We start from the raw sequence: 10,794 nt of genomic DNA, 5'->3' as shown, positions 1-10,794 counted from the left end.
GAGCTAAACATTGGGTACACATGGACATAAAGGAGGGAGGGATAGGAGCAAGGTTTGTGAAACTGACTATCTGGCACTATGCTCAGTACTTGAATGATGGGATCATTTGTACCTCAAACCTCAGCATCACTCAGTATACTCACATAACAAACTGTACATGTGCTCCTTAAATGTAAAATAAAAGTTTGTTTTTTTAAAAAAAGTACTTTACCAGTCTACACACCCCATCTGTAAGATGGAAGGGTTGGAGTAAGTGATATTTTTAACCATAATTTTATGATTTTATGTTAAAAAAATTTATCTCACAAATCACATGTTTTGAAAATGTACCATGTGCCAAGCACTGTGCATTTCACTTTGCATGCTTGTTCACCTTTAATCCCCACACAAACACCATGAGGTTAGGTGCTAATGCAAAGATGATATGTGGCTAGTTTAATGTTGCACATCTAGTAAATGGCAGATCCAGAACTGGAACCCCAGTCTGTCTGCCTTCAAAAGCCATGCACTTGCAACTAATGAAAACCACCTTAAAATAAGAGTCAGCTAAGAGTATCCATTAGAAATATGATTAAGATGGAATTATAGCCTACATAAGAAAAAGTAATGACACATTTTCAAGGTGGAACCAATGTGTTGAGAGGAAGATTGGAAGGAAGATTGAATTTCTAGATCATGCCTGTTTAGAGATTAAGGGCAGTTATGTGCTATTTTATTCCATAATTTATGTTTTTCTTGCAGAATAAAAATCAAGAGAGGAACATGAGCTGGAACATGGTGTTTGGGAAAAATAAAACATGCTATTTGTCTGTGTGCATTTACTGCTGGCTGGTTGAAGTAGAAACCGTTTAACAATCCACAGAGCAGCAGCATGATGTCACGGAAGGAGCTTGGTCTGGGGACCCAGCGCTTGCCAATGACACTGCATGGCATGGGGAACTCATTTCCTCGAACTGGGATTTGGCGCTCCGATCTGTAAAAGGAGGGTGATGGATCTGGTCCAGTTTTTAGTTTGTGTGACTGTTTCTAAAAGAATTAAACTCCATGATACCAATAATCTGACTTAGACATACAAAACCCAATATCCTTTATATACGTCTATTGATTAGCCTTTTTTTTCTGTTAGAAATATTTTCCTTTCCTTAGCCCTTGCCCAACACACACACATACTTTTCTGTCACCACCTCCCACCCCCTGGAATCCCGCATCACCTTCCTAATTCCTACTCATTTTTCAGCACTTAATTTAGAAATCACTTTGTTAAGGAAGCTTTTACTGACTTCCAAAGTCTTAGTTAAGTGTCCTCTTACTGACTTCTATGAAAGTACTCTGTACTTCTCTGTTATTGAGTTGTATTTGATAGGATAATACATGTGCAGTGCTTGGAACCAGGCCTGGCACATAAAAGTACTAAATAACTATTAACTATTAACATCATCATCGTCACCATCATCATTATAATCGTTAAACTTAACACACTATGTTATATTACTCTTTTTGATTATCTATATCACCTACTAGGTGTTACCTTTGGAAGGCAGGAACCATTACAGTCTTGACTTACCGTTATATCACCAGCAACTTAGCACAGTGATTGACAACAATAAGTGAATATTTTAAAGTTGGCTAATGTTAACACATCACAATTTGCAGAAGGAGACTTTCATTCATGCAGCAAAGTAAGTCAAGCCTTTGAGCACTTATATTCTAGTGGAATAGACTGATACATGAAATTTAAAATAATCTAATGTTATGAGGGCTACGATGAAGTTATGAACTAAGTTTTATGGAGATATAGAAAGAGAAGTAATTAATCTTGCCTGAGGGATTGAAGTATGCAACATTTGAGTTGAGACTTGAAGAATGGGAGTCAGGGAGTGCTGGGGGAGGGATTTAACATCTATGCTCTGTGTTTTTCAAAAATACAATGCTGTTCAAAAAATATGAAATGCTTCATGAATTTGCTTTCTGACCTTGAGCAATCAGTGTACCTCTCTTTGCCTTGTTACTTTGCCTTTACAATAACAATAATAATAATAATATCTTATTAATAATATAGCTACATAAAATATTATATAATTCTAATTCAATAACTATAATTATAATAATTCTAATTCAATGCAGTAGGACTTAGAGAATATAAATATATATAGTGCCTGGCTTCTAAGTTGGAAATTCTCATTTAATGTTGCCATTACATTGTTTGCATACTCTTTATAACTTACTCCATGGTATTCAAAGTTGCCTGGAACAGTGTCATACACAAAATTGAAATGTTTCTTAAAAAGATATATTTAAATGTGAATATGTGATAATAATATTATAATGTAATATAATAATGTAAGTGATATTAAATAATTAAAAACACCGAATAAGGATAGACAACTAAACACAAAATAAAATATTCTTTGATGGTGATGGTTTAAAATGCAGGTATATTTGAAAGCATAAAGCTAAACTCTGGAAGTCCTTTGCAATCCTATAATTTCATAATACAAAAGGAAATATTCCCGGTTTTGAGACTAATGCATGTAAATTTTCTATTAAGTTATATGTAGAGTAAGAGAGTTAGGTAGACATATATTGTAATTCAGATTTGCCTACTTACAGATGGTAACATTCTGTGCAATAATAATGCTCTCAAAACCATTTGCAAATTTGTCCAGCAACAACTCTGCTTTTAATGATGAAGTTTCCACAGTGGCAGATGGCAGAGTGAGCAGTGAAGGATGCTGCCGACCCACCAGGGTTATGTCTGTCACTAAAGCGATCTGGCTCCAAAAGCCAAAGTCTGTTGAGGTCATACTGGCTATTGCTCCATTGGAATGACTTGATTGATCACATTTGTGGTTGTTCTATAAATGATGACCTTATAGAAGGGATCCTTACAGTCTCATTCTGCTTTAGGAAATTGATATAGGGAAACACAATGTCTGCAGTCTATGGACATATTGTAGCATATTATAGAAACAAAGGGACAATTCCTGAAACTTAAAAAAAAAGACAGTTTACTGATTTTGCTGCTCCCTCCTTGTGTCTAAATGCTTAGGTAACCATATAGAAACAGAAATACTTTAAATGTTTACATCACACTTAAGAATGGAAAAGGAAACCAGAACAAGAGAGAAAATATATTGCTTAATAAATTTAAAAATCCAGCAAGGATTACTGTTTTAATGAGAGCATATAAATATAAATTGAGATCCAATGATTCTCTAAGCACCTAAAATTGGCAGATAGTGTGGATAAAAGAAAATAAACAAATAAACTTGAGTGCCCAAGTGAACCCCTGCTATACTTTGAAAAAAAACAATGTAGTCTTCCAGGGAAGTTGAATACACACATATGGCTTATGAAGTATATTATATTGAAAGTGACAAGTTCCATTAATATTGTGATATTTCGAACTTAACTATTGTGTAGTGAGAGAGTGCACCTTTCAAAATTGAATTTACTATCAGAATATGCCTTAGGCACTAGAAGGAGCAGAGTGTAGCTATCCCCCCTTTTAAAGGGTAACATGGAAATATACACAGGAATATTAATTCCCTTGTGTCACTTACTAAGAAACATAGCTCCTGTGAGTAAAGTTACACATTAATAGTAATAACAACAATAGTCAAATCACCTACAATTACTTGCTTCTTGTCAGAAACTTCTAAGTGCTTTAAATACATTCTCTCTCATTTTTATGTTAACCACGAGACTTAGTTACAAATTCCATGAGGAGGAGTCAAGCCGGTGACAGACTGAGCCAGTGAGAATTTTTTCGGGGATTTTTGCAAGCGATTTGTCAAACGTGGCCAGTACTAAAACTTAAATTGTGTAGACTCACTTACAATTAAATATGTTATATTAAAACAAAGATAATAATTACTGAAAACTCATTACATCCTAGTTACTTTCTTACATTTTACTATTATCTATGTTCTTGAGGGGTTTTTACATCTACCATATACATATGACACTCCATACAATGGTGTGCTAGTATATATTTCCTCCCAACTCCATATTTCAGTGACGCTATGAAAGTAGCTTGAAATCAGCCATAGCAGGAGTATTTATACCATGGAAATTGGCAGGTGGTGTAAATCAGGGCTCTCCTTCCCCAATAGGTCAGTTGTTAAACATTTATCAGTGCACTGCTGTGTGAGACGTGTCTTTCTGACTTTAAGGCACATTGTCCAGCTGCTGTCTTCTTTTGATGGTTTAAAGCATGAGTTTTAAAAGATCTCTACTGACTTTGTGAGAGGAACTATGAGCATGTATATAAGTTTTTGATGGAGAGATAGTCCAGAGCTTCTATTAGATTCTCTGACACTCTGCGACCTAAAAGAAATATCTGATAGAAAAAAAAAAAAAAACTGATAGAAAGCCATATTTATAGGAAAATTTCTAGATCTTCTGGAAGCCTTATTTTTCTATGAAATAGATTGAGCAGCTTGCATTAGACATGTTCTTAAATTAAGCCCCTCCTCGTCCCTTATGTACATATTTCACTGAGTAAAACCTACTTCACTTGCTCTTTCCTTGCTACTTCCAGATAAATAAGGTTCCAAATTAACCAAATAAACCCCAGACATACATTTGAATTTCAGATATATAATATTTGACAGATAATAATTCTAAAATATTGCATCTCCTTAAACTGAAATCCAAGTTGAATGAGGCATCCTGTGTTTAATCCGGAAATTCTACTTCTAAAGGCCTTCATTTTTTATTCTTCCATCTTCCTTTTCTTTACATTCGACAAAAGCCTATTGGATTAATGAACCATAGCCTGGCTTTTATATTAATTATGTGAATAAGATTTAGTTATGTCTGCATTAAATTCCAGTTCTATTACTTTGTATTTTTGATGTGGTATAAATTATTTAATTTCCCCAAGTCTCTGTTTTCTTGTGTGTAAAATAGGCTTTCTTAAGATTGTAAATAGGAGTAAGTAAAATAATATATACAAAAAGATCAGTGTAGTGTCTGCCAGCTAGCAAGCCTTCAATACATGTTAGCTTTGCTGCTGCTGATGATAATGATATCATTACCATACTTTCATTGTTATACACTTGTAGCCCTCTGGATTATCAATGACTTCATCTCATTTTTCTTTCTGCTCACATGTATCGCCTTTCTGGCTTTTCTGAAATAAATATCATAACTAATATAACCAGTCCCATACATCACCATCCAGGGAACCTCAAACCTTTACTAGATTTTATTTCCTGGTTTTTATGTGGATGTGGCTGAAACATGCTCATTTATGCTGAGGGATTAGAGTCAATCCAACAACAACTTTGCTAGCACTGGTCAGAGAAATGGCTAGTAAGGAGGCTAATGATAACACTTTATTGAGTTTGAATTCTGCCAAAAATTCATGCTAAGGCTTTTTGTATATATTATTTATTTAATCCTTATAGTTCTATAAGTATTATTAGTGACATTTTATAAATAAGAAAAAGGAGAACCTTGGAGGTTAAAAAAAAAAAAAGGGCAGGGGAAGAAGTTTGGACTTGGGCTTTTGATATAGTTTAGATATTTGTCCCCACCCAAATCTCATGTTGATTTGTAATCTCTAGTGCTGGAGGAGGGGCCTGGTGAGAGGTGTGTTGATCATGGGGTGGATCCCTTATGGCTTGGTGCTGTCTTTGTGATAGTGAGTTCTTGGGAGATCTGGTGATTTAAAAGTGTGTGACACTGCCCCACTACTCTCTTGTTCTTGCAGCTGTTTTTGCCGTATGAAGTGCCTGCTCCCGCATCAACTTCCGTCATGACATTAAGGATCCTGAGGCCTCCCCAGGAGCAGATGTCAGCATGATGCTTCCTATAGTCTGCAGAACTGTGAGCCAATTAACCTCTTTTTAAAAATGAATTACCTAGTCTCAGGTATTTCTTGATAGAAATGCAAGAACTGCCTTACACAATATTGGTGGGAAATTTCCCATGCATAGATAACTATAATACCTTGCGTTGGTGTAGGTATTATTGAAGCTTTTATTTTCCTCTAAGAACGCTCATATACTATCTCACTTATTCTTACAATCATTCTGTAACTGAGGAAAAGTTGCCTCCATTATATAGGTAAGGAAACTGAGACATTGGTAGACTAAATATGTTTCCTGGAACTATGTCATCATTAGACTTCTTACCACAACTAAATGCTGGAGTGTAATGCCCTCAGTTTTTCCTACAATATCAACAAGGCCAAATAGCTTTGATCACATATGAAAATGCTAATCAATTGTTATGGGCTACCTGGAGAACCACTTTACTAAAAATTCTGAGGCCTTGTCTAGATCTATAATTCTCTTCTCTATATGAATATGTGGAAATAATACACATATAATGGGAAAGACCACAGGGTGGGAAATCAAGACACTATATTCTTGTTGTAACAATGTGTTAATATGGCTAACTGCCTTCATGTCTCAGGTGATTTTGTTTTCCTTGTCTATTAGTTAAAAAATTGGAATAAATGTTTCATTGTTTTATTTACCAAAGGCCTTCCATGTCAAGTTACAACAAACCCATAGACTGTGGACCTCCATTTTCACTCCAATAATCTGAGACTTAGTCTCTTTACAGGTACACCTTGGAGATATTGTGGGTTAGGTTCCAGACCACAGAATAAAAGTGAATATTGCAATAAAGTGAGTCACACAGTTTTTTTTTGGTTTCCCAGTGCATGTGAAAGTTATGTTTACACTATACTGTAGTCTATTAAGTGTGCAATAACATTATGCATAAAAATTTACATACATTAATTTTAAAATAATTTATTGGCATACAGAGTGATACAATAAACTTTGAAGATGCAGAAGAGGAGAGAGGCTGGGAGGGGCCTAAGAGATTTAAAAATGACATATTGGGTACAATGCACACTATTTTTGGTAATAGGTGCACTAAAATCTCAGACTTTACCACTGTACAATTCATCCATGTAATCAAAATCCACTGGTACCTCAAGAGCTATTGAAATAAAAAATATGTATATTAGAGTTAATTAATTAGTTTAACTAAAAGGCAAAAAGAAAACATTTAAAAATATTAATATTTTATTGCTAAAAATTGCTAGCAATCATCTGAGCCTTCAGCAAGTTACCCTTTGGCTGGTGGAGGGTCTTGCCTTGATGTTGATGGCTGCTGACTGGGCAGAGTTGTGTTTGCTGAAGGTTGGGGTGGTTGCAGCAGTTTCTTAAGATAAGACAACAATGAGGTTAGCCATGTAGATTAACTCTTCTGTTTTAAAAAAGATTCCTCTGTAGCATGCAATGCTCTATGATAGCATTTTAACCCCTGAAAAACCTCTTTCAAAATTGGAGTCAATCCTCTCACATTCTGATGCTGCAGTATCAACTAAACTTACGTGATATTGTAAATCCTTTGTTGTCATTTCAACAATATGCACAGTATCTTCACCAGGAGTAGATTCCATCTCAGGGAGCAATTTTCTTTGCTCATCCATAAGAATTAAATCCTCATCCATTTAAGTTGTATCATGAGATTGCTGTAATTAAGTCACATCTTCAGGCTGCACTTTTAATTCTAGTTTCTCTTGCTGTTTTCACCATGTCTGTATTCACTTCCCCCAGTGAAGTCTTGAACCTCTCAAAGTCACGTATGAGGATTAGAATCAACTTCTTCCAATCTCCTGTTAACTTTGATATTTTGATCTCCTCCCATGAATCACAAATGGTTTTATTGGTATCTAGAAAGGTGACTACTTGTCAGAAGGTTTTCAATTTAATTTGCCCAGGACCATCAGAAGAATCACTACCTATGGCAACCAGAGCCTTGCAAAATGTACTTCTTAAATTATAAGAATTAAAAGTAGAAATTACTCCTTGATCATGGGATGCAGGATGGATATTGTGTTTGAGACATGGAAACCACATTCATCTCCTTGTACATTTCCATCAGAACTTTGGGTGACTAGGTACATTGCCAATGAACAGTAATATTTGAAAGGGATCCTTTTTTAGAGAGTTAGGATTTTATTCTGAATAAGCCTTTGGCTTAAGGAAAAATGTGGCTGGTTTAATGTTCTATTCAGACCACTACAGCTTCCTGTATATCAGCAATAAAGCCGCTTCACTTTCTTATCATTTGTGATTTCACTGATGTAGCACTTTTAATTTTCTTCAAGAGCTTTTCCTTTGCATTCTCTTCTTGGGTATTTGGTGCAAAACACCCAGCTTTCAGTCTTTCTCAGCTTTCCACATGCCTTTCTCACTAAGCTTAATTATTTCTCAGCTTTAAAAGTGAGATATGTGACTTTTTCTTTTACTTGAACACTTGGAGACCATTGTGGAGTTGTTAACTGGCCTAAGTTCAACATTGTTTTGTCTCAGGGAATATGAAGACTCAATGAGAGGAAAAGAGATGGGGGAAGGGCTGGTTGGTGGAACAATCAGAACACATACGTTTATTGATTAATTTTGCTATCATATATGGAGCCCCAAAACAATGATAATAGTGACATTAAAGATCACATTTCACAGGTCATCATAACAGAAAAAATCATAACGAAATGTTTGAAATGTAGTGAGAATTACCAAAATGTGACATAGTGACGATAAGTGAGCACACACTGTTGGAAACAAACAAACAAAAAAACCTTGCTCAATGGAGGGTTTTCAAAAAATGCAGTAACTGCAAAACATAATAAAGTGACACACAGTAAAATGAGATATGCTTGTCTATGGAGATTATTGTAGTCAGAAATATTATTTTGCCCTTAATATTTCCTCCAAGTTTTCTATATGATGTGCTTACATACACACATTTTCTCTGTATCATAAAGAATAACATTTTTGCTGCCCTACAGTTTAACCTCTAGGAATAATTTCCCATTAACTAATTTTGTATGATTAATGTATTTGCAGAAATATTTTAAAATCTCAGTTCAACTATTCAATCTGACATTTATGGACACTAAAGAATATATTATCTCTCTCTCTCTCTCTCTCTCTCACACACACACACACACACACACACACACACAGACTGCTCCTTGAAGTCAAGGACTATATTAGATTTGTGGTTGCATATGTGACAGTATTTAACAAAGACTGTGGCATATAGTAATTGATAAATATTCTTAACTGAGTGGAATTGAACACATATGAATGTATGTAGTATTTGTATATGCTAAACATATAGAGCGATATAGTATGTATATATATAGAATCCTTATATATCTTTGTGCATTCAAACACTCTACTGTCAAAGACACTCATAAAATAGGAATATGGCATAGTGGTTAAAAGGATGTGATATAATAAACCTGGACTCAGATTCCTCAGTCATTTAGGACCTGTGTGACCTCTGGATAAATTATTTGACTCTTACAAATTTCAGTTTTCTCAGGTTTAAGGTGAGGAGAATAAAATAGTACCTACATCCTACTGTTGTGATGCTTAAGGGAGATAAAGTGTATGTTGTACTTAGCACAGTATCCTGCACAAAATAAATAATTAATATTCACTAAAGGTAAGTAAAAAATATTTACATCTGTCCAAAAACTACTTGTATGTAATTTACATATCACGTTGAATTTTAACAATATTATCTCATTAAATTCTCACAATTGTGAGGTAACTATTACGTCCATTATACAAGGAAACGATGAAACTTAAAGTTACACAGCTGCTAATCACAGTTGCAGCTGCTAAACACAAATCTAAACTAAACTATGACATAGTAAGTTCTATAACAGATACATATAATCTTATATTAATTAGGTGACCAAGGAATTCAGTATGGTTGATGAGAGTACAGTTTGAATTAGTTGAAAAGTAGAAGCAATAATCTCAAATATTCTCCCTTGAGACTGCGTGAATGCGAAGCAAAACCAGAGGAAGAGGAAGCAGCAGTAGGAAGATATATATGCCACAAACACACCATTCGCAGAATACTAATATGGATTATTCCAACCTTGTCACTCTAAACATGACCCCTCTCTCCAAACCCCTATAAATTAAAAACTCAGAAACTGCCTATGTCCCCCAAATAGATTAAAGAGGCATACGACATGTATAAGACAACTCTGGAAATTACGGTAAGCTTCTGTCATTATGTCTGTTCCTTGTAGCTTTCAGTAGGTCTAGGACTTGCATCTAGAAAGTGGAAAATGATAAAAATATGGAATATTTTAATTTGCTGATAATGGGAATCTAATTGCCCAGAACTAACAAGTGACTCATTGTTAATGGGGTTATCTTCCCGCCAATCCAGGGGCATACAAATAATCTTATGAGGATGAAGGGGTTACATGTCAGAAGAACACCTATCTCTGTTCAGCCATACAAAGGGCAGCTCACCTTTAAAAAAAATCCTCAAAGTAAGCCACTGAAATGAAAACTTGAAATATTCAAATACATATATCGCTTTTAAAAATTGAGAATATGTAGTAGTTCCTCTGCTGAAAGATTTGTATGGAAGAATCACAGTAGCTTTTCTAAGTAGCTGATGTTGACTTTAATTATTCATTTAACGAATCTTTATTTGAGCACCAATCATAGGCCAAGCATAGTTTTCAGTGTTGGGATACACTAACAAAACAGGCCATGTTTCTGCTTTTGTGGAACTTTAATTTTAGTTGCAGAACCAGAAAAATTAATAAATCAGTAAAGGCATAACATAAAAAAATGGTGTGAAGGGGTAGGACGAAAACTAAAGCAGGGTAAAGGGGAAGAGAGTGATGGATTTTGTAAAAGAAGTCGTTGATAATTTGCAATGTGTGGTCAGGGAAGGTCTCTCTGATTAAGAGATGTTTAAACAGAAACTTGAAAGAAAGGG

The sequence above is a fragment of the Mandrillus leucophaeus genome, unplaced genomic scaffold (assembly GCF_000951045.1).
Source record: "Mandrillus leucophaeus isolate KB7577 unplaced genomic scaffold, Mleu.le_1.0 Scaffold75, whole genome shotgun sequence".
In the NCBI taxonomy this organism is placed as follows: Eukaryota; Metazoa; Chordata; class Mammalia; order Primates; family Cercopithecidae; genus Mandrillus; species Mandrillus leucophaeus.
Note: the sequence above shows the minus strand (reverse complement) of the source record.